This window comes from Malaya genurostris, chromosome 2, assembly GCF_030247185.1.
Source record: "Malaya genurostris strain Urasoe2022 chromosome 2, Malgen_1.1, whole genome shotgun sequence".
Taxonomy (NCBI): Eukaryota; Metazoa; Arthropoda; class Insecta; order Diptera; family Culicidae; genus Malaya; species Malaya genurostris.
Window position 1 is genome coordinate 69,757,412 of NC_080571.1, and position 20,803 is coordinate 69,778,214.

General features: G+C 35.8%; 1 protein-coding gene across 2 annotated transcripts in view; it reads right to left on the reverse strand.

Annotated features, from left to right (window-relative positions):
* The window catches only part of LOC131429408 (GATA-binding factor A), a 134,442-nt gene extending 117,752 nt beyond the window's left edge, over positions 1–16,690 (reverse strand). For both annotated transcript variants that reach the window (XM_058593493.1, XM_058593494.1), the window contains exon 1: positions 15,922–16,690. The gene's annotated coding sequence lies outside the window, so the exon portion shown is untranslated. The remainder of the gene's footprint in view (positions 1–15,921) is intronic.
* Between the last annotated feature and the right edge of the window lie 4,113 nt (positions 16,691–20,803).

Genomic DNA, 20,803 nt, shown 5'->3' on the forward strand with positions numbered 1-20,803 from the left:
ACGCATAAACAGGCAAATGACTACTCGAAAACGAAACGCGGAAAATTTTCAAATACTTCCCGTATATCGAGTCGATCATGTTTTCACGATTCAGACTCGATGATCGACATTCGCTTCGAGTTCAGTTTATTCGATCCAGCCATGCAATGGTTCTGTACACTCTGAATCGACTGCGAAGTCTGTTGAAACAAAAGGTCAAACTCCACTACAGGAATGTAAACCCAAGGCTTATCGAGAGACTTTAACATTATTAAACAAAAACCATCGAACTCTGAATCGACTAAACTCGACAAAATATACTCGAAAGTTATGTTGGGGATAATTTTCTATAGCATCATTAATTATTATAAACATTCCAGTAAATTTTAAAGGGTATTTATAGAAAATCGCCAGTAACACATTAAGAAATAAATTAGTAAACTGAAAATATACATACACTGTGGTCCCTTTTACTCAGGGGATACGTACCGCGTAAAAAAACGCACAAAAAAAACACGTAACTTCGGAAATCCGCGTAAAAAGTAACCGCATAGAAAAAGACCTCAGTATATACGAGAGACTTGACTACCAAATTGAGGTTCTGGAACATTAAAAAGATCTCGCAAAAGAAATGTTCAACCGGACGGATTGAAAACTCAGCTTAAATTAAGTGTAGGTAATTTTTAAGGAAAGAAACCCACAATCTGTCAATGTTTTACCTTTCTCTACAGAAAAGTAATAGAACAGAGTCAGTTTTTTTACCGCTCAGTTTTCTCGGAAATGATTACCGATTTCAGCAAGCTGAGGCTCGTTTGAAATCTACTTATACGTTTGAAAAGAACTTATTCGAAAATCAAATGGCTGTCACTTCTGAATCCAGAGATATAATTATATAAGTGACGTAAACGACAAAACACATGTATTTTTCTAGCGCACAATTTTCTCCGAGATGGCTAAACCGATTTCGACAAACTAAGTCTCGGTCGCAAGCTCTTATTAAAAAAAGCTTTCCAAAGTTTGTGCGAATGCTATACTTATTTTTTAGAATAATAAAAAAAATTTAAATCCAAGCCCATCTTAAAGAGCAAGACACTTTGCAAGCGTATGAGTAATGTCAACAATGTTTGCGTAAAAACAAATTCCTGTGGTTTTTGTTTCCTGATTTTAATCAATAAATCTTCCATATGGTTGAAAAATAAACGATTCAGTTTATTCTGATTAGAATTGCAACTCAAGAAAAGCGAAAATCTTAGTCTAAGACTCTTCTGTTTTACTGAAAACTGTTCGAAGAAAATTATTTCAATTTCAACTTACTTCCACTAACACATTTGATTAGCAACGAACACATTTCAATATGGATTTTCTCTTACAAAAATTATTCCAAAATAAAGATTTACGTAGCTTCTATTATTAATCCTACAAATAGGAACCTTCAATTTATCACGCGAAAGGCAATGGATATGAAAGATTGTCGTGAAACTATTTATTTTTCCGGAAAACTTCTTTTTTAACAGAAAATATTCAGTTTTGTTGACTTTGTTTAAGGCGACTTAATACAAATGGATTGAAGTAGTGTAGCTAACTGTTTTATTAGGCAATTAAAATCTACATTCATAAAATGTAAGCAATTTTCCATCAAACATTGGTGAAAAATTGATAAAAAAACAATACAAAAAAATACAAGTAAACTTTGTTTACATTTGATCCTTAATCAAATTCTAAGTACAGCTGACTGTTACTTCTGCCTCCGGAGATATGATGGTTTAAGTGACGTAACCGACAAAACGCACTTTTTTCTTCTCTAAATTTCTCAGAGTTCACTAAACTGAACATGCTTAGGCTTGTTTGTGAGATACAACTGAGTCATTCATCAAGTTCAAAGATTAAATGGTTGTCACTTCCGGTTCCGGAGATATGATGGTACAAGAGACGTAACCGACTAACCGAACAACAATTTAGGTATATATATAAGCTGCAATGTCGTCATTGATCAGGCTTGGAAGGGTTGTGACGAGCATTTCCGGTACGATAGATGCAATCTTGCATAGTCCCGGACCTCTCACAGAAAAAAAAACGTGAATAGTTTCGAATCTAATTAATCGAATTATCTAATACCAAACCTGAAAAAGTTTCTCCAGGAGAAGGTATTTTCGTCGAATGCTGAAGTCATTGCAGTCAAATGTATCGCTCTAGATGAAAATTAAACTGTAGAATAAGAAAATTGTCACGGTAAAAAAACGACTTTTTCTTTGTTAGGCCCGAGACTTCCCATTCCATGTAGTATTAAGTTATTTGATGAGCTCACAGTACGGAATACTAATGACAAGAGAAAGACATTATCACACCAATAGGTGGATTATGAAGGGATTTTTTTCATATTTGGATCTCTATTCAATATATTCTATGCAAAAAGAAATCCACTACTGTTGCCATGATAATAACATTACGAAAGCAGTCATTTCGATCAAAAATATTCAAATCATGATCTATAGCTTTTTTTTTCTTCCAATTGATTTTTTCATAGTAGGAAAATGCAATACTTGCGGATTGTGTTTCATTTAAACAAATTTCCAGTTTATAACTTCCAACCTACTGAATAAATTGATAATAAGATAAATTGTGTGGAAAATTATTGGGTAATGCGGAAAACTTACATTGTAATGCAAGCATTACTCGAATTGATGAACATGAACTATATTCTATATAACTTGGATGAGAACCTAGTCGTAACGAAACCTTTTTTTTCCCGGTCTCTCCTAGTCATTTTTTGTGGATTATTCAAAAAAGTCATTTTTTCCTGTGGAAGAATGGGTAGAACTTATTCATGCATATTTCGAGATGCACTATACGAAACAAAATAATTCTTTCTCCATTTAACCAAGAATATGACCAACAATTTATTATTAAATTTTCAACAGTGTGAGACAACCGAAAATAACTCAAAAATAAAATTTTCTCAAACTTCTGGAAACAATCAGGAAAACTTATCACGCCTGCTTACCTTTCTCGTACCCGCGACGACGGACGAGTATAAAAGATAAAACATGGTCTGAAATCTGAAACTTAATTCAGAACCTGGATTCCGTTCCACCCGAACTCTGAACCTAATTAAAGATTTAGGCACGGAACGACCGAAATTAGCTCTGCGCCTAATTCGTATTACTGTTTTTGAATTAGTTGATTTTAACAACAAAATTTCCAAAATAACTATAAAATTAGTTAAAATTGAGAATTTATTTCCTGAAAAAAACTCTTATTTTTAGAGAATGTGTTTAGTTGGCGAATATTCTGGACACAAACCAGCAATATCTCAATCCAACACGAAATTCTCATTGACAACTAATTTTGTTTTTAAAATCAGAAAATTTGTTTCTATTTATCTATCACCAGTTTGTTAGCCACAAAATTCATGAGAAGTGTCAAAACAAAACAATCCAATAAAAAGCTAAAAGGGACAGTCTTGTTGAAACTGCTTGCAAATTGTTCAGATGTTTTACGCATGTGTTACAATATATCCATATATAAATTTCTAAACCGGTATGTAAAAATGACGTAAACTGTTAGTGGAAAGTGTATTTATTCAGAATTGGTGCGCATTTGAAGCGATTGTGCGTAATAATGTTTTTACGCGGAACAGTGAATTGAGTTTCGAATGTTGCACTCTAATTGTACATGTCAAATGATGTGTTTTGTATCTTCCAACCTTCCGGGCCACGCCGTTCGATGTACTACTTGTATTCGGTTTTTATTTTCCGAGTGCTCAAAGTTTTCAGTGAGAGAGTCGATTTCGCGAAGTCGAATGAAGAAAACAGCGATTTAGAAGAAAAATGTTCAAAAAGAAGTTTCGCTTATGTCTTTTTCTCCAATACAACATTGTATTTATACCTGCCAATATAGAAAAGACAACTGCGACTGAAAGTTTTTTCGGTTGTAGTGTGCCATCTAGTGGCTAGTAGTCATTACGGTGCGTTATTTCGGCGACAGAGCGCCATATAGCTGCAAATTGCAGAAACCAATTCAACCATTTATGTTGGTTGAAAACAACGTTTTATTTCTCTAATTCAACTAAAAAATTAGTTGAATGGATATGAAGTGTGCCTTAGCTAAGAAATGACAATTGGTGAATTCAACTAAAAAAATAGCCATTTCAATAAATATTTTATTATTATCAAGGAAATTAGAATTAAAAAATCTAAATTAGCAAAAGTAAGATTTTTTTAGTTGTCTCAAAAAATAACTAACTAAAATCAGAAAATCAACTAATTTTTTCGCCAAAATGCTGATATCGGTCTTTCCGTGGGGCATCTTCAGTAGTGTTCTAGTTCTAGAGGCATAATTTATGTCAGTTACAAAATTTAAATTTGGATTTTATAACAAGAAAAACTGGCAGCCCCAGCAGTATTTTACTCGTGTATCAAATACACAAAAAATAGAACGGCATCGTAGACCAGTTTTAAATTTGACAGAAGAACTGGTCGAATAAATAAAACTAGAACGGCTTGCTGGGGATACGTTTGTTCCAGTTTCTGTTCTATTATAGTTCTTCCATATAGAGAACTCATAGCTGCTGAATTTGCTCTTAGAATTGTGTTTCAGAATTCAGTTTTAGAATTTAGTTCCAGAATGCCAGTTTCGAATTCAATCCCAGGATACACGTTCAATAGATCAAACTAAGACACCGGAACTGAATTTAAACTCTAGATTCTGGAACTAGATTTTCTGAACTAATTTCCAGGCTAAATTTTGGAATTGAATTTAGTGCCCTATTTTAAGTTCGGAATTCGTGTTTAGAATTCTGATTTAGGAATTCAACTTAAGCATGCTGGAACAATATTCCAAATATGAATTCTAGATCTGGATTCTGGAAAAAAAATTTAATCTGAACTCCGAAGCAAAAATTAGGAGCTCTTCTGAACTACACGGAGAACCCTTCGATCATAAAATTGCGTTATCGCAGTTTTTGATTTTTGCGATAGTTGATTTAACTAATTTCTTTTTGATTCAACCAATATGGTTTTTGTTTTGCATATATTCAAGTAGTTGAAAAATATGTTGTTTTGAATGCTGTCAAATGCCGGAGACAGTTGAAAGCAAAACAATAATCGCAATGCAAAATCAACAACTTTTTTAGTTGAAATCTGTTCGCGTCGCTTCAAAATGTCAATGAAAACTACATCGATGGTTAAAGCGTTTGGTGAAATTGTGTTCATTCGATTTGAGAAATTTATGATAACAAGTGTTTATCTAACAGCGGTGTTGTGATAAAGTTAACCTTGTTTAAGATGAAAAAAAATTGGTGACAAATTAGAAAATGTTAATGAATGATCATCTCGTAATCTTTCAGGTATGCGCAAAAATTTTATGCTTCAAATTCGATCATTGATTTACTTCCAGCAGACTGTTTTACTTCCAGCTGTTTGATACCGATGATGATGTTCATGCATTAGCAATAAAACTCTTTTTGACATGAATTTAATTTATAAAAGTAACAGGAGCGAAGGGTTTCAAACACACAGTGGCGCTGCGATTGAATGGCGCGTTGGAATTGCCGTCGCAAAATTCCAATTCCCAGCGGTGCACCCAAGCTCATATAAATTGACTAAAATTATCAGTGCATAACTTTAGTTCAACCGTTTGAAGGCATCATCTTTCAATACTCATTTTTTCACTTTCAATACTCATGTCTAAAACAAATAAAACCGATTTATTTTTCAACTAACAGAATTTTGTTTCAATAACAACACCAGTCCTTTCAACTAAAATATTTGTTGAAATTGAAAGGTATGTGTCCTCACTAATTGACACCATTTTTGTTTCAAACAGTTATATTAGTTGTTTCAACCATCGTTTCTGCTAATCGAAAAACAAATATGACAGTTTAGTTAAAACAACAATCGATTAGTTGTACCAAATTTTAACCAATCGAATTCAGAAAATCAACCAATATTCTGGTTGAAATGGGATCGCAAGTGGTTCCGTGTAGAATTTAATTCATGACTTCAGTTCCAGAACTTACTTCCCAAACTCAGTTTCTGTACGCATTTCAAGAGATTTCAGAGTTCGAAATCAGTATGCTGAAATTGAATTCAGAACTTGGGTTCTAGAGTTAAATTTGGATACTGAATTTAGTTCTTCTGTTCAGTTTCAGTTCCTGAATGTCCAGAATTCAGGTTCTGGTGGCAAATGTACTCAACAATTTTGAACATCAAATAAATTTCACAATTCGTTTCTTTATAAAACCATCAAAATTTTTGTCAAAGAAATTTGCGAAGTTTTCCTCCACTGAGTATGTAAATCTACAAAAACTTGTAGTAGGTAATGCCTCTCGTTTGGCTAACGGCGTACAAAGTAAATCTGCCACTTGCTTGTGTGAAGCAGAATGATGTAATCGTGGGATTCATTTCCAACTTCCAAAAGGTGATATTTTATACGATATTGAACGCTATCCGAAGCATTTTTCTCGAATGCGAAGCAGCCAAATGTTGGCTTTATTGCACTCGTTTGGTGCGAATTTCTAACTAATCATTTTTTTCTAGATTTGCACTAAACTGATGACTGTTATCATCGATTTGCAAAGAAATAATCTTAACAGTTCTTTAGATAACATTTAGAGCCATTAGAATTTGGTTTTATGCTCCCCATCGTTGTCCACTTTTCGTTTTCTTTTTCTCCAAACGACCACCAGCAGAATGACGCAATCGCTCGAACTGCTCACAGTGGCGGTTGATTCCAAACTGAATCAATTTTGGTTAAGAGCTTTCATTATACGTGATTTCATGTTGTAGCTTTTTCACAAATGGGCCGTGCCAAAGGCAACAAAAATAGCAACATATAGAATGTTGCTGTCGAATATTTCATTTCGGGTTTGCATATTTCAGCGAAAGAAACTATCAAAATTTTGTACGGGTTTCATCGACCCACCGTCATTTTCTTGTAATTCCTTCTTGTGGATTCTGAAATATTAATGGAAAACTAGTACGAAGGCATAAACAAGAGAAAACAGCATTTTAGTTATCCGTCTTAAGAAACACAACATTTGAATTGAATTCAGACTTATCATAGCATTTCAAGTATCATTCCATTACAAATCAGCCGTGTTTATTGAATGAATATTTATCACAATCAAATGAACATTTTAATAAGAATTTATATTCCAATGCCTACACTTTGCCTTTCCTTGAATCTATTACACAACCCATTATGATACCACTTAATTCCGAAGGTTCAAAGAAATAAACATAGGAAGAAAACTGGAGTTACGAGTTTCAATTGAAACACATACCACAAGCAACGCGTTTTCCGACATTGACCAATTTTATTATAATTTGGATCATTTTGATCATAAAATCAAGAATTTCACGATAATATAAAATGATTGATTGATTGACAAAGGATTTTCTTCGAACCCACTGGACACAATGCTAGCCGAGAAGGGTTGCTGTAAATTTGTTAAACCTAAAAAAAACTGCTATTATTATTTATTACTCAAAGATACAAACTCTTACTTTAGGCTGATCATTCTTACTTATAGTCAGGGTGGTTCGTACAAAATAGAAATTCTCATCAAACCTATTCCTTCATACGCTAGACAAGCTCCGCATGTTACGCATCTCTGTGAAACGATGGTGACATAGAAAACATCAGGCAATCAACCATACTGATTTTATTCGAGGTTGCCAAATATGGATACCTAACTCATAATAACACTCAGCAAAACATCACATTCGATAAAAATGTAAACATCGTAAAAAAATAACACGATGACTGATCGAGTGGAAACCTGTTCGAGCTCCTGTTCCTCGCCAGCCGCCGCCCCTTAACTCATTAGGCTCGAAAGCGAATCTTTTAACAAGGTAATCAATTGATTCGTCCTGAAATTCAATCACCGATGTACTTTAACCCTCTACACGCCACAGTACTCTCATCTAATGGACTGCAGAAATAAAAGGAAGCACCGTCGCGTACCGATATTGTCACCAGCATTCGATATGCGGAATGCGAAAAAAAAACATTTACGACTCCAGTCCATCACGCCAGAGCGATGGGCATGGCTAAAATTTGACGATGATGGGGAGACTGGGACAAGAACAGATTTCAATCGTTCGATCCGAAAGCAGACGACCACATTTACGATTATGATCTGATGACACGCCGCTCGTAAAAAGCTAAAAGGTTGTCCACCGGCCAGTGATCCGTCCTTTGCTTTATTGATCGTGAAGCTGCGATCCGATCAAAGAACCATCAGCTGAAAACACACATCTGAGACAGATCGAGGCGGTCGCGGTTGACCGTTCTGCTTTCATCTGAGATCCGAACAAGTGCGGCGGCGTTTCGATGTGTTCCAACGAGCACCGTAAATTTTCTAGTTTACCTCAGAGCTTTCGGCCCCGTAAAACTTTCGGTCCCTGTATGATTTTGATTCCAATCGACCGGCAAATTCCAATGACACGCGATGGATTTTTTTTTGTTGTTGTCGACTATTGCCTGGGCTGGACGACGAATTCAGAAGCGAGAAGCAGTAGATATCAAACTGCAGCAGCAGCATGGACTTGGGGACCCGCGTAGAATAACTAATTCAGCTATAAGCCTACGGGACAAGGTTTTCGACTTAGCGCGAGCCAAGTGGGTGATTTATCATGCTGGGTGGTCAGTGCTATTCCGAAAAGGCTCCACATACACACACAAACTCCACTGTCAAATGCGGTTCAGGCCGTGATCGAGCGATTGCGGACGTATTTCGATGTGGGGTTTGCCAATTTGAACTGCAAAGTGGTTTATGGACGAGCGCAGAAATACCGTTGCGATTGGATTACTTGACTTGTCGCACAGTGATTTCAAAATTTGTGAAAGCCGCCGTTACGCAGAAACGCTTTGTTTCAGTCCTACGATCCCTTTGAGAAAGCAACTTTTCAAAGTCGGATTACGATTCATGGTCCCGAAAAAAATGTATTCAACTAAGTGAGTTATAACATACTAAATTTATTTACTGGTGCAATTAAAAAAAATGTCTGTCTTCGTTATTCCTTTTTTTGTATTTTTTTTAGGTTTTATTTTTAACGAATAAGTTTGAACGCAGTTTACCAAATTTTAATTCCCACACTAGACTCTCTTTGTTGGATGCATCTGATGTTTGTTTCCTATTAGCAGTAAAAAAATTGAATAAAAAATTGAAAAACTCATAACAAGTTTAAAAACCTGTATATATAAACCTAGTTGTGAGATGATGCCATTCTCACATTACTAGTACCATTATTAACATTACTGTGAAATTCTTTTAAAAAATCTGATCATTAGGTTTGATCGAGCGTAAACTAGCGAAATGTACAAATCAAAATACTCTGTAGCTCCACAACCAGAAGAAGTATCCGTAACAAGTTCAGAAATTTGGGTAGAATTTCATCGTGAATTTCTCGAGTTGTACTAAACGCAACAACATAATTTATCTCCATTTCATCAGAAATATGATCATGATTAAATTTTCAATAGTGTGAGATTATCACAAATAACCCAAAAATTTAGTTTTCTCATTCTTTTGGAAATAATGACGAAGACTCGTCACGCTTGCTTACCTTTTTCGCACCCGGACGACGGTCCCGATGTTCTGGACTGGACGAGTATAAAAGGTATTCCATGGCTAAGACAAGACCTGACAACTGGGGGGGGCTGCTTTTGTTCCAAAATGGACCAGTTTCTGATTGGCTGGTTTTGATGTTGCTACCCGCACATTGTGAAAAGAAAAAGGTGGTGGGTAATGTCAGAGACATAACTGGTTGACGTGAATACACATAAAATGGATCGTTCATTTTCTTCGACGTTAATGATTCTGAATTCCTTAACTGTAATTCAGGCACCGAATTTTTGATCGGAATGTTAGAATTGAATTCTGAAACTCAATTTCGCTATGCTAGACTCGGGAATTGAATTCTGAATAGTTAAACTCACCACTGTGAGGTGTAACTGAATTCTTTTTCGGCTCTGAATTCTGAACCTGAATCCTAGCACAGAACTCTGAACCTGGATTCTGATACGCAGCTGAATTTTAATTATAGAATTCTGGTGCAGGATTTCGTTTTCAAATTCAGATCCAGAATTCAGCTCAGAAGATCCAGAATATAGTTCAAATATTTTCCGAATTTAGTTCCTAAATTCCGTTACAAATTGTAGAACTGAACTTTGGAACCAAATTCTAGTAGAATAATATTTTAACATCATTCAATTCCACTATATATAGTAGAATTGAATGGTGTTAAAATATTATTCTAGTGAAATTATTCTACTAAACGTTCTAGTGACAAATTAGTGACCAACTTCTAGATTTGCTTACTGGTCTAGAACTCCAAACCTGGACTCTGAAATGCAGCTTAGAACTGAATTCATGAAATACAACTTAATCTGAGTTCTGCTCTTGGATTTCGGTCTGAAGATCAAGAATTTCAGGTTCCGAATTCTGAACCTGATTTCCGAAACTATATTCTGAATCTGAATTCCGACCAGGAATTTCTGAACTGAATTCTGATCTGAACCTTTATATCAGTTCCAGAATTCAGTTTAAAAATTTAGACCCAAAGGCCAGGTCTCGAATCTCAGACCCAAAATTCTGTTCTAAAAATCCCGGCTTAGAATCAAGTTCTGAAATTCGGATTGTGCGTCAGAATTATAGTACTTGATACTAGACTTGGATTTTGGACGAGGAAACGAATTTTAGATCTGGCTTCTGGTAATGGAAAAAATATCAGGTATTGAATTCTGAAACTGTATTTCAGAACTGAACCCTAGAATTGGATTCTGATCTGAGCTAAACGAGTCAACTACGTAGGTAAGAGTGAATGAAGTATCAAGTAGAAAGCTGATTTTGTATAATGTTCTCCATCGTTTTTCACTTTTCATTGTATTTTGATCCAATGCAAACGACCAGCAGCAAGATGACGCAATCGCTCTTGTTTAAAGCGAAACTGGCACTGCGATCGTCCCGCAATTTATTCAATACCGAACTGAATTCTTGATACTTGAACTGGAACTGAGCTGTGGACCTGAACCAAATGAACGACCCAGGTATGAGAAAGGCGTCATTCTATCATATACGTTGATACCAAACATTTAGGAAAACTTAAATTTTGAACTATTTGTGGTTATGATATGAAACTGAAAATTTTATCATAAATTGTTGATCATATGTCCAATGGCATGTGGCAAAAATTATGTTGATACGTGAGATACAATAATAGATATCCACGATTAAAAACTTAACACTCTTCAGAGAATAAATTTTCTAAAAGTGCCCCATAGTAAAGTAAGTCGTATTCACGGCAAAAACTTTTGCAGGGTTCGCGAGCAATGATGCCAAGTATAACGAAAATCAGAAAACAAGTTTATTAAACTGTATAATTTTAGCTCACCAATGAAAATGAAAATTTTCAGAGAATGTTTCACTTTTTTTCAAACTCATTTGTAATAAATGTTTATAGTGGTTGCACTGTGTAATTAAAATCAGCATCAAGCTGTTTTTCTTTCTAGTGAATTAAAGTGTAAACAAAAAAGATTTGTTAATTTAGTGTAAACTCGAAAGTGTGTTTAGTTTTACAAGAAGAATGAACTGTTGTGTTCCACACTGTGGTCGCACTAAGCATTTCTATTCAAACTAGACTTTTTCCGGTTTCCAAAAGATCCGGTAATACATCAACAATGGAATCGATTTTGAGTGTCATCAAAGCTCGATTAATTGTTTTTCAGCATTAATATATAATAAAAAAAATGCACTCACCAAAACATTTTTCATGTTTATTGCAAATTAAAAACCGAGTATAAACATTTAAATTAAATAAATATTTTTACTTAGCATAAAATTATAAAAAAAGCCGATACGTTGTCATTCATTCCACAGGGAGAGAATGACGAAAAGGATGATTCGAAAGGAAGAACAAGAAGCCAGTTGTCAGGTCTTGTCTTAGGTCCATGGTAATCCAATCGATCATTTCTTTTTCTGAACAACAACAGACCAGGGCTACCAGATATACAGATTTTCAAGTACATTGGTATATACTGTATATAATATACTGAATTTTATACCTTTTTTTATCAATCCGCAAGTGTTTTTTTGCATGAATATTATTGGGTGTTTCAGTTTTCATGACATTATTCTAATGTCCGTCGTTTTAAAGGGCAATTTGAGATTTTAATCACTCATTACTCTGTAATGTCGAAACTGCAAATCGGATCGAATTTGATTCTAAAAGTGTAACAATCGATTAAACATTCGATGATATGTCGAAGTAAGTTCCACTTGAGAGTTTAAGGTAATTTAAGGTACTTCCAGAGCCGGTATTCAGGAACCAGCATAACCCAAACCGATTTGTATATGACGAATAAATTGCAATATTTTTGAGTCCAACTTTAATTGTCATCTTCTATATCGCTGAAATTCGATTTGGCTTTTTTTGAGAAAACGATTGAGCTTTGAGAAACGATTCGATACTGGAACCGGATTTCGAAATTCGGTGTAGCCGAAGTCAGACAAATTCACCTGAGTAGCTGTATAGTTTACATTTGTTTCATAATGTTTGAAAATCAATGTAGACATCTTTGAGGAATCGTAATGATAAGTAATTTTTTAGGTGCCAATACAACCAAAAATGAAATAAGTTTATTTGGTCATCGACTATCCAAATCTGCTAACCCGATAAACCTGATTAATTTATGTGAAATAGACTATTTTATACTAATCACCCTGTATCTCCGAAACCGGAAGTTGGATCTGACTCTAAAAAACAAGATGTTTTATAGAATCTTAAAACTTTTCATTTGAATCTAAGATGATTCTTAGATTTCATTTGAATCTTAGATCGGTTCAGCCATCTACGAGAAAAATGAGCTACACAGTTTTAATTTCGTTTCACATATCATCCTGTAGTTCCGGAACTAGAGGTCGGAACCAAACATAATTCAGGAACCTTGTTTGGGAGTATACGACTTCTCATATGAATCTGAGTTTGTAGAAAACGGTTGAGTCATCTCCGAAAAAAATTGAATGAAATTATTTGTCACACACGCATTTGCTGATCTCGACGAACTGATTCGAATGGTATATGGCTGTTAGGTTCTTCCAGCATTTATTGCTGTAAGTAGTTTAAATCAATATAATTATGGAATTGCTTTCAACTCGAAAATTCTGCCATCATTTGATTTACATATGGCATATTCGAACGATTATGTTGCCAAAAACGAACCGTGCTAAAATCGGTCCGAGGCAAAATATCATGCTCTACACAGTCTTTTGGGTACTTAGAAACAAATGTATGTAACAGTATAATAAATCGTGTTTTATGTTGCTTCCAAGCATTTCTTTGCCAGACAGCGCTCAAAACTTCTACTGCTGGAATAGGGGGAAAAGTCGCTTACACAAAAATTTCGATATCTCCGTTGAAAATGGACGGATTTTAACAATCTACGGCTTGTTGGATAGGTATTACCGTGCGGAATCTAAGTCTAAAAAAATATTCTGTTTTCAAGGTCAATTGTGACAGGTACTGTCAAAAAACTGAAAATTTTGACATAAAACTTCGTATAACTCAAAAAGTAAACATCCGATCTCAAAACCATTCAATAGCATTTTGGGTGACGGGGAGACCTTTCATTTGCGACTAGTTTGATCAAAATCGGTCCAGCCATCTCTGAGATCTCGACCTCTTAGTTGACAACACACATACAGACACATACACACACATACACACACACACACAGGCATTTGCTCAGTTCGTCGAGCTGAATCGATTGGTATATGACATTCGGCCCTCCGGGCCTCGGAAAATTTTTCGAAAGTTTGAGCGAATTCTATACCTATTTTTTATATTTATAAAAAAAGGTAAAACATAAAATCACTGTAAAATAAGTTATACGGATTTATACTGATTTTCCCATCCATCACAACCCTAACATAGATGGAATACGGAATATGGAAATTCTGCGCGCACGATCTGGCATCACTGCAATAGACCTTCTGCGTGGTGTGAAGCCTCTTTTGAATAGAATTCTGCTACTGAATTCTAAAGCCGTATTCAGAACCTGGATTCTGGTCCATCTAAATGCTGAGTTTAATTCAAGGTTAAGAATTAAGATTAAGAAGTCAGTTTTAGAATTTAGTTTCCGAATACAAGTTCAAAACTATTAAACTGAGAACTGAATCTTAATTCTAGATTATAGACCTAGAATTATGAAACTTGTTTCTTGACTAGATCTTGAAACTGAATTGAATGTCTTAATTGTTCGGAATTCGTACCCAGAATTTAAAATCAGGAACTTCTGGAACAGAATTCTAGATCTGGATTGTGGAACAAAATTTTATGACTGTACTCCAATCCAGAATTTCGGAGCTGACTCCTATACCAGAATTTAATTCTTGAATTCAGTTTCACAATTTACTTCCTGTATTTATTTTTAAAATATTAATTCTAAATTTAATTTTAGAATTTCCAGAACTCAGATTTAAAATTCAGAACCTGCATGTTGAAATTAAATTCGGAATTCGGGTTCTGGAACTTGATTTTGAAACTGAATTCATGCTCGGAACTCAAGTTCAGAATTCAGCTCTAGGATTCAGAATTTGTATTTTAAAAATGAGTTCAGCTCCCCAATTCTAGAACTGAATTCTTGACCGATTGCCGAACCTGAATTTTGCTACTTTATTCGAAGCCAGTCCCAGGATCCAAATTTATCTCTTTAATTCAGTTCCAGTTCCTAAATGTTCTGGTGTAGCTATTTAAATGGATGCAAAAAGATGAACTCCACTAGAAAAATCTAAAAAAACACAAAAACTAATAGTTCATTGTTTGTTGTATTGTTTTACTCTCATTTGTTCAGTGTTGTTTGTGTGGTAGTATAAGCTTGTCGTCAATGAGTCATACTTTAGTGTATAGGCACCGTTAAAATTCTAGAAGCGAAGCAGTAAAAATTTAAAAAATCACACAATTAGTTAGCAATAGACTGTGCGAAAATTTTCATTTAATCGAAGACAAAATTCTAAATAATGAAAAATATCCTTCATTCTTCCTTGTAAACACTGTTCTAAGCTATTGCTGTTGAGGTGTTTGATCTGGGCAGTAATGGTATCAATTCCAAATATCATTTCCAAAGCAACTATTATTATTTTTTCTACTTTTCGTCTTTGACTCATCAATGTATAGCGGTTCTTGTTGAACTACTGAAAGATATATCAATTCAACATGAACACTGATGATTCGAAGACAAAACGTTAAGAACAAAAACTAAAAAACAGTCCTATGCACTTGATACAAACCAGTTACTTGTAACATAAAACCCTATAAGAGACCTCTTTTCAATCAAATAAGTAGCAGACTAATTGATGATATCAGTGTGCAATCCATCAAGATCATCATCACAACGCAACACAATGAGCGATTCGGATCAGAAAAATGTCTGATTCTGTGAGCGAGGTTGAATCAAATCCAGATAGGCTACATGAAAAGCGATCGTCCTACACATCATGCTCTATCCACCCCCAATATTCTCTGGGACATCGATTGGCTAAGTGCAATGCCCAATTGCAAGATTGTAGCACGTGCAAGGACATAAATTGCAAGATATTATCTGTTGGAATCATCGAACGAGGTGTTTCGGTTACGCGTGTTGTTTCTAATAAACGTAACAAACAAGCAGCCTTTCAATCTAGTAGGCAGTGCAACAAAGTAACCAGAAGATATATGCACCATAACGACGGGCAATTGCTAATCGTTACCGTCATAACTTATGCACGCAAAAGGTGCTGTTCCAGTGATCGTGCAGCACTTTTCACCACAGAGGCATTCAGTGAACATTCCATAACCATAAATTGTGTCGTGTTTGTCTAGCTAGTTTGTACCAACAGGACGACATAGACGCATTTTTGCAACCACCACCCATAACAATTATCATTAAAACCAATTAACTCACCTAGATTAATTGAAGCGTACGCAGGCGTAGGTTTCTTCGGCAGGTCACTGATACGTTTCGTTCATTTACCGACACTCGCAAACGTATCACATCGAACCGCGAATGAAATCTTTTCGTGTAGATTAAACTTCAAAATCACTTCGTGGTATTTTGTCAGTTTATTTTCGGATGCCATCCATTAGTGAATGTAACACTCAGCTGCTCACCGGGTACATTTACCTTAACGATAATGACTGTCGAATGAATTCGAACACATAAAACCAGTCACCCACTCGCGCGAATTGCTCCGATGTCGCCCCAATTCAAGATGGCGGAGTCAGTAGTGCGAAGACCTTTAAAACTGAACGCATCGACCGGCGCTCTAAACATAAGCCGAGTATTTTGCATGAATTTTTTCCCGGTAGTTAAGTAGTATCTCACAATAGAGATAACTAATTCAATAAATAAGAGCCATAATCACTTCACTGACAGCTTCTATTTGTTTTCCTCACCATTTCGTTGTAATAGGTTTCAAGCACACACTCTTCACTATCTGTCAACGAGACCTTATCGGTAATCGGCTAACATAATCAGCACACAATCAGCACCCAGGCCTTATCGTGATGATGTACGGAACCCTCGTGAAAGCTCCCAGCCCACTTGGCGAAAGTTCCAACCAGGCAATCACTTCACAGCCACTAAACGCCACGAACACACATGCGACCCGCTTCTGTACGACCGAGAGGATCTCAGCAGCAACAACAAAAAGTTATCGTAAAAATTCGTCTTATCCCTCTCGATAACTTCTATCAACTAACAGACTGGAGTGGCCCAACCTCGTATCGAAGTCGCTGCCTCTTTTTTTCGGTCGACAATCTCTCCTTCCATGCCCCCTTCCAGTGCGGGGTGAATAAGATACACAGGCACAGACAGCACAGAAGTGGCCAACTGTTGTTGACTCATTCTTGCACCCACGAAGAAACCTGCTATACAACACCCATCGCAGTAGCCCAGGAGTTCTCCCAAACAAGTCAACACTAGCGCAATCGAGTTGGAAGTCAAGTTTTACGACCGGCAAACCCACCTTAGTGAGGGCCGTAAGGAGTGCCGGCGTGTGTTGTAAGTGGAAAAAAATGGTGCAATACGTAAGGAACTTTATTACGGCGAATTCGAACCACTTTCAGATAGTTAGAAAGAGAACGAGTGCGCTCTTGAGGAAATGTACGCCACAAGAAAAACTGGTTGGCAGTAAACTTTTTTTTTTCATATCGTATCGAGACAGTGCGGATAAGGTAGCACACAAAAGAAGAGCATTCGTTGGCCCAATCGGTTCGTGGTGATTTTGATGTAGCTTTTACTGACCAAGAGTGAATGGATTTCAAGGATATTGTGTCACTATCAGAATCTTGTTGTTATCCTTTTTGTTCGGGAGAAAAGTGCTCTCATTGCAATCAATCTAATCACGAGGGCAAGGGACGATGGTTCACTATTGACAACATCGTCCATTGGTTGATGCTTACTGCAGTAAACTAGTATCTGGGAATATTTACATACATCCAGCTGATTATCATAGGTGACTAGTGATTTGCATAGGATTCTTGTGTTCTGGACGAAAGTGACATGCCCTTCTTAAAGGATACGCGCAATAATCGTACCCCAATCAGGTTAACACGAAAAATATTGTTTTCATTAATTAAAAATATATTTCCGTACTGCGACACGGTTCTTTGAATGAAATCATCACTAGCGGGGGAGAGCAGATCATGTATTCTGTGGCACCATCCTCCAGAGATACTAGTTTTTGTATTTTTCCATGCTCCACTTAGTGCACATTGCAATTGTGGTTAGCGAATCCAACTACTTTCAGGTTCTTACAAAATTGAATGTATACAATGTCTGCAACATTATTCAGTTGAAGCTAATGCATAGATAGTATGGAAACAAATTTATCGATATCCACAAATCAAGATCAAATGACAAGATTTATACTTCAAGAGCTATACAACTCCAAAAACTAACAGCAGAAACAGTGCTCAAGCGTCACGGTATTCAAGATGTTCGACCCCACATCAGCTAGCAAAGTCTTGGCATTACATTACATTTGTGGAATTTGGCCTTTCTGTTTCAACAGACTTCGCAGACGATTCTTAGTGTACAGAATCATTACATGCCTAGTACTATGGATCCTACTGACACTAATACCGTTTTCATTTGTGGATCAGAGCAGCCCGAGAGCTGACCCAGAGTCACCCAAACAACTTTTGAGATGTTTGTTTTAGCAACCTGGAGTCGCTCTAGATCGGACTCCAATCGCGTAGTTTCGCTCTGGAAATTTTCTCGAGTCGCACCACGACATCCATGCGAGTTTGTTTATTTTTTCATTTTTCTAAGAGTTGTTATTTGGGACACGTACCACATGTTCGTTTTACTCGGAGTCAGAGTCGCCCACGTGTAGGTTCATAAACGAAAACGGTATAAGAATCCTTCCAGGTCGGGGCTCGAACAAGCGACAACTGGCTTGTAAACCAGCGTCCTATACATTGAACCGCCAACCCGGGACCCAGTGGCGTACCGAGAAAATTTGGCGCCCGAGGCAAAATAAGAGATTTGCCAACGTTGGTTTAGTGAGCAAAAAAAAAAGAACAGCTGAGCTCGATATCCGGAAAAATGACTTGGGCTACCAAAAAAACGTCCTAACGATTAGTTAGAACTTTAAATGGTAAAACAATTTCCCCGGCTAGGAGCTAGCTGCGGGTTCGAGTCCCGTTTCTGCGGAAGCTTTTTTTCGGTTTTAATTGCATAGTTGAATTCGCATGACATTTTTCCCGATCGTTTTCCCTTGTTACATACTGATCAAACTAAAAATTTACTCATGGCAGCTCTATACCGTAACAAGACAAAATAATCATTGTAATACTTGAACACTTATTCAAAAATTAGAAAACTAACTGAAAAACTTAAAACTTCATAAAATACTCGATTTTCGCAACATGTTTATTTTGAACATGCTACTAGGGGTAGCATTTGGTGTAATTTATTTAAAATCTTTCCCAAATTTCAAACGCTATAACTAAACAACTTTATAGGCAGTGAATAATTTTCGAACCCTTGGTGTTGAATATTTTTTTAAATTTACCCAGTATCTAACAAGGAAAAGAAGTTGGAAAAATGACATATAAATGCAATTATGTAAAGTAAGTCACGAAAACGTTACTACAGAGAGGGGTTTCGAACCCGTAGCTCGCTTATATCCGGGGAAATGTTTTACGGTTTACTTGATCCATCCTTTAAACGAAACGTCGAGATCTAGTGTTATATAAAAAAAAACAGTCGACTGCCTGTAACATTTTCAATAAATTATTTTTCGGGGTGACATCCAATCTCGGCGTTTCATGCGTTTCCAGAATACTTAGCTCAAGGTTGATATTTAAAAAAAATGTTTCAAGATAACACCAGATCTCGATGTTTAATGAATTTTTGAGTCATCATGCATAAAGTATTGCGGTTTATCTATACGAATAAATGCGGTTACATTCTACTTGTCCATTGATGTTCTATTATCGCTTTACTAAATTGATAACAATTTTTTTCAATCAAATGAATCAACTTAGTTTCTAAATCAGTTGTTAGCCAGGGACTTTAGCTTTCCATTGATGTATAGATGTCCGCATAATGTGCACTCCCTTATATAAAATGACATGAGTATGCTACTAATAGACTCCTATATTCATCGTGACGAAAACAATTATTTCTAGTTCTGTCCAATATAGCTCTCGATTCACATAATTGTATCGATCCAATATACGTTTCATACCAAATTCCGGAATTTATCTTGATATGACTTCCGATGATTAGTGTAAAAATTTTGATTTTAAGGGTGTTTTTTTATAAATGATCATGTAAAGAACAGCAACTTACATTCGAATCGTTCACTTGTTTGTAGATCTTGTTGGCAATTGTCATAGAATAATCTCACTTCAGTGACACCGATCCTCAGTTTCTGGTTCCGGAAATAGTGGTCCAATATGCCAAAACGAAGCTCACTATGAATTCTTAGAGATGGCTGAACCGATTTTATATTCAAATGAAAGGTATTATGATCATATACAAAACTCTAGAATTTTATCTGCATCCAACTTCTGGCTCAGGAATTTCAAATTGATGAGAGCTTAAACTTACGAACCGTCGCACGGTGATGTCAATGTTTTGGATTTTTGCCAACATACAAAAGTTGGCAAAAACCCAGAATAGTCGATAACTGTTTAATAGCTACCAAACAATATATTTAGATCACCTAATATATTTCAATCTTGATATTATATAAAACAACACTCTATTCAGCTAAAGTGAAATAATTTCTTCCTAATATATTTTAATTCGAATATATTAAATATAGAATATAAAAGATGCAATTAATTTGACCACGCATTCCTTGAATCCTAACAAGAAACATTTCTAGCATCAACTTCAAAATTTTGTTGTGTGAAGGCGAATATTATCTAATACTGAGTGATTAAAAAAATCTCATCTCCCTTTTTAGTTTATAAAGAACAAGTAGAAAACCACGCTTGAAACGTGCATGACAATCATGCAATGCAATCGTGATGTTATGACTCAAAATCGCTTCAATAATACATGTCGTGACATTATTTCGGATAACAAAACTATTTCAGACTTAGGCAATTCGTTCCAAATTGCTGAAATATTTCCATTCCATTTTAAAAATTATTTTAAAAGTTTAAATAATCAACACAATCGCTATGTTTAAGATCAAACTATATTGCCATGACATTCATATACTTAGTTTTAAAGCTGGAGCAAGTACATTTTCGACCTCACGAACAACTGAGAGAAACTTTGAAGGATAGCACATACATTTGAGTAAAGTAGAGAGAAAATGCCA